Genomic DNA, 4848 nt, shown 5'->3' on the forward strand with positions numbered 1-4848 from the left:
CGTGCCCCCGCTGCAGAGGAAAGCAACCCCCCCAGTCTGGACCAGCCTGAGCATGGGGAAAATCCCTTCCTGTCCATGGCAGCAGAGGGCAAGACCCTCCAGCTGGGACACTGCGGTGGGGAAGGGGCGCGATGCACCTGCCCCATCAGGCCCTCCTGCCGCAAGCCAAAGACCCCCAACCAGCGCTCGCCTGCCAGCGCAGACCCAAGCACCAGCACAGGGATGGGGCAGGGTTTGGGACCCCGGGGGCACAAGCCCACCCTGCAGGGCAGGTGCAAGCACCCCGGGTCCCCAGCCCCGCGGCGAGAGGCCGGGGGAGCGCAAAGCCCCCAGGCGCGAGCCGGGCAGGGCCCCGAGTGCTGGGGAAATGCCCTGCTGCTCCGGCCCCCGCCCTGGTGCTGGGCGCATTGTGCGCTGTCTTATCACGGGAGGAAGAGGCAATACAGCAGAAGAATTTCCTCCCTCCGCATTTCCAGCCCCACATTGTCTCGCTGTCTGGCCCAGAGCGGCTCCGCCAGGGAATTCGTCTCCGGCCACGGGACACAGGCGCACACCGGCTCCATGCAGACACTTGCTCCCCCTGCTCCAAGCACCCAAGCAAAGGTCGCGAGTCCTTGACCCACGGGCAGGCGCCGGCCGAGGCGAGCTCCGCACTTGCTGCCAGGGAGCGGTGCCCGGGCAAGAGCAGCCCCAGGGCCGAGCGCCTGCCCCGAGCAGCCGGGTCATGGAGCAGGCGGGGTGATCCCAACACTGCCGCAGCAGGATGGGGCCCGGCTGCACGGAGAAGCCCTGAGCGAGGGAGCTTGGGGGTGGCACCCCGACAGCCCCAGCCAGGCACTGGGAGCCTGCGATGGGGCCGGCAGCACAGGGGTCTGGCATCGCCAGCCCCCTTTGGAGGGGCTGCACAGGCTGCCCCAGGGGCAGAGGGTCTCTGCTAGTGCGGAGCCAGCCCGGGGCTGTGGCCACTCTGTCCCCACTGCAGGAAGCTGGCCCCAGTCCCTGCCTTATTCCCAGCCCGTGCAGGTCAAGGCCCCGGTGCCGAGCAGCACGGCAGGGCGGTGCACAGGGAAGAGCGCAGTGACCGCCGCCATTGCACACACCTCTGCCCCAGCAGCGCCATGCCCAGGCCAGGCATGCCCAGGTCCTGCCTTGTGGCATGCACCTGCCAAGGTGCCCTGGGGGGAACCCACATGCTAGACCCATTGCACAGCAGAGTGCAGGGCTGCAGGAGCCACCACTGACCCATGCGCATGAGCACACACGTGTACACACGTGGAGCAGCTCATCAGTGCCCCCTCCTGGGCTGCCAGAGCCTCTGCCACTGGACAAGCCACCCCAGGCTGGGACTCGGACCCAAATCCCCTGGGTCAAACAGCCAGGTCCCTGGGGTGGGAGCACAGGGCACGCACACACCAGCAAGCACATCCCAGCCCCAGACAGTGCTCCACCGGCCTCCGTGCCACCCATGGCAGCAGGAGCCAGGCAGCTCTGGGGCCTGCGGGGCTGTTGCTGGGGGCTGGCTGGGCACAGGTGGGAAAGCGCCTTCCCCAGCTCGGGCAGGGATTTAGGGCATCTCTCCACTGGGGGATGTGGCAGCCTCGTGCTCCACCCCGGGAGGAACCAGCCCCCTCGAGAGCCCCCACCCACAGGCACTGCACCGCCCGCCCCCCTCAGCCAGGCACACGGGGCCCCCAGCCTCGCACAGCCCGGCAGGCCTCAACGCACCCGGCTGGTCCACACCAGCAGTTTGTGCCCTCGGCTGCATGCAGACAACGCAGCCCCGGGGAAACCTCTGCTCCTGGGCTCGCAAGCCAGCCCCTCTCCTCTGGACGTTTGCAAGCGGCAGGGCACCCCGGGCTGGTCTCTGCAGGGTCCGGGCTCCCGGCTGGAAGGTCAGTTGTCAGGGAAGAGGCCAGACGTGCCGCTGTCTGAGGGCTCCCCACCCGGTGAGACAAGGGCGGGTGCTCACTCGCCTCCCTGCACGCACCCAGGGGCCCGTCACTGAGGTGCTGGTGGAGCCGGCCGTGGCGCAGGGGATCGGCCCTGCTCGCAGACTGTACACAGCAAGGCTGGCCCCTCTGCCCGGCCAGGGGCTCGCGAAGGCCATGGGCAGGGGGTCTGCATTACTCACGGGTGGCGAGGGGCTGGCTGCCGGGGCAGAGTGTGGTGGGACAGGGAGGTGGACAAGGCCACGAGGGTACGAGCTCCCCATGAGGCGAGATGCACAGTTACAGCATGGCTACAACGTAGATAATAAAACCTCAACCTTAATAATTAGGGAAAACCCTGCCAGGGAACTGGGGGAGAAGGCACAGAACATACCTGCCCGCAACCACACAATCTAGTGCTTGGGGGACCCCCGGAGTTGAGACCTGCCATCGCCCAGGCTCGGGGGGCAGGCGGGCAGGGAAGGACACCAGCAGGACAGGGGGACGTGGGGTGAGCGGAGGGAGCAGGGCCACAGGGCAGTGATAGAGCCGGTGCAGGCCACAGGACATGCTCCAAGCCGAGCACAAATTCTCTTCCCAGATGCTTGGGAAGACCCCCTTGAATACTTAGTTCTGCATCAGTTTAACCCAAACCCAATGGTCCTTTTTTGGAAGCCGAGCCTGGGCCACAGACGAGGGCCTGAGCATCCCCTCGTGGGGGCTGTGCACCACCAAGTGCTGGTTGCTGCACTGACTGCAATCGCAGCATCTCCAACGAATGGGGCAGCCAGGAGCATGGAGATGCTCCCATTTTCCCAAAAGCACCACAGCGAGCTCCCAAGCTGCGGCGGTGCCATTTTAAGGCAGAGACTTAGAAGCTAAGAACGGGGTTTTAACTTTTCAAGGCAACTTAAACTGCAGAAAGAGAGGGGGGTGGCTAAGGGGTCTGTCCTGCTCATGGGAAGCCAGCCCAGCACCCTCCCATATTCACACAATGACCAGGGGTGCAACCCTTGCACTGTTGCACTTGGGAGCTGCCAGCCCCAGGAGCTGGAAGCTTTCTGTGCTCAACAGGACGGGAGAGGAGGGACAAGAATAAAGTCTTCCCTTCAGTTTGGTCCTTGTTCACTGACCCCATCAAGTGCCTGCACCCCACTCAGCCCCTCGCATGCTGCTTTCTCCCTCCCTCCCCAGCTCTGCTAGGGCACCATGAGAGGAGTGCTCCAAAAGCAACAACTGCTGCAGACACTCGCACGCTCTCATCCCTGGCAGGAAATCCCAAGCCATGCAGACCTGGAAGATGAGAAGGGCAGTCCTGTGCTGGCAGGGAACAGGTGAGGGGCAGTTTTGCAAGTTCTCAGCAGACAGCAGGCATAGTCCCCCGCTTGCCAGGGAGGCTGGGGTAGGCAGGGGCTCCTGCCAGGGCAGGCACAGGGGTTCATGCTGCCTCTGGCATGTTGCTGCAGGGCCTGAAGCAGAGCACAGCAAGCACAAGCGCCTCTTACACAGCACACAAAGTACCTGGCAGTCACCGGGACACTGCCCCCCCCCCCCCCAAAACCGGCCGACAAAAAGCCATCGGCCCCTTTGAGCCCTGGGGCAAGGAGGGTAGATTCTTCTTGTTTCCAGCCCTGGGACCAGGTGGGAAGCAGAAGGGGTTGTGCTCCCAGGTAGCCCAACAAGAGACTCAAAGGCAGTTTCTGGTGGGGGATGGGGTAGGGGCCAGGAGAGGCAGGTGCTGTTCCTGCATCACTTCACACATCTCCACTTCCACTTGGGCAGCACATACCCACCTTAGAGGGCGTCTCACTGCTGCTTTAGCGCTGGTGAAGCATTCTGAGATGCCCGGGGGTGAAGCACCAGCAAGCAATCCCCACACAATGCTGGAGATGCCTGGGGCTGCTGCTCTGCTTTACCACCTGGAAGAGCCATTTGCCTTATAGCTGCCTAAATAAAAGCCACCTCCAACATACAACCCCTGACTACCCCCGGGCACAAAGCTGGCAGTCTCACATTTAGCCTGCTCGGATCAAAGCCGCAGCCTTTCCGGTCCCATGGCTGTCCCAGCCCCTGGATCAGGGCTCCCCTGGAAGAACAGGCAGACCTGGGGATAGAGCAGCACACAAACCCATCCTGAATGGATCACTTCTGCCCAACACAAGCCCAGGGCTGGTGGCATCTTCCCAGCTTGCCTGCACTGGTCTAGCTTGTCCCACCACCAGTACATTTCAGCTCCTGACGCCTGAATATTCCCCCAATGAGCAGAGGGCTCAATTCTGGTATTCTGGCACACATCCAGGAGGGGCCAGCAGGGAACGGCATGCTCAGGGGCAACCAGCACGGGTTCATCAGCAGCAGGTCCCGTCAGACCAACCTGGTGGCCTTTTACGACCAGGTCACTAAATCATTGGATGCAGGGGTGGCAGTGGATATAGCTTTCCTAGACTTCAGGAAGGCTTTTGACACTGTCTCTCACCCCGTTCTCATTAGGAAGCTGGGGGACTGTGGCGTAGACACCCACACAGTCCAATGGGTCGCAAACTGGTTAGAGTGTCGCACCCAGAGGGTGGTAGTGGATGGGTCCTTCTCGACCTGGAAGGATGTGGGGTCCCACAGGGCTCGGTCCTTGGGCCCGCCCTGTTCAACATCTTCATCAGTGATTTGGACGAGGGGGTGCAAAGCACCCTGTTCAAGTTTGCTGATGACACTAAGATGTGGGATGTGGGCACAGTAGAGGGGAGCAACAGGCTACAGTTGGACGTAGACAGGTTACAAGGATGGGCGGAGGAGAATAGGATGGGGTTTAACACAGACAAGTGTAAGGTGATGCACCTGGGGAGGAACAATCGGCACCACACATACAGGCTGGGGAACTCCCCTCTTGTCAGCACAGAGGTGGAAAAGGATCTGGGAGTCATTA

Source organism: Gavialis gangeticus, unplaced genomic scaffold (assembly GCF_001723915.1).
Source record: "Gavialis gangeticus isolate Ggan-Ray unplaced genomic scaffold, GavGan_comp1, whole genome shotgun sequence".
NCBI lineage: Eukaryota > Metazoa > Chordata > Crocodylia > Gavialidae > Gavialis > Gavialis gangeticus.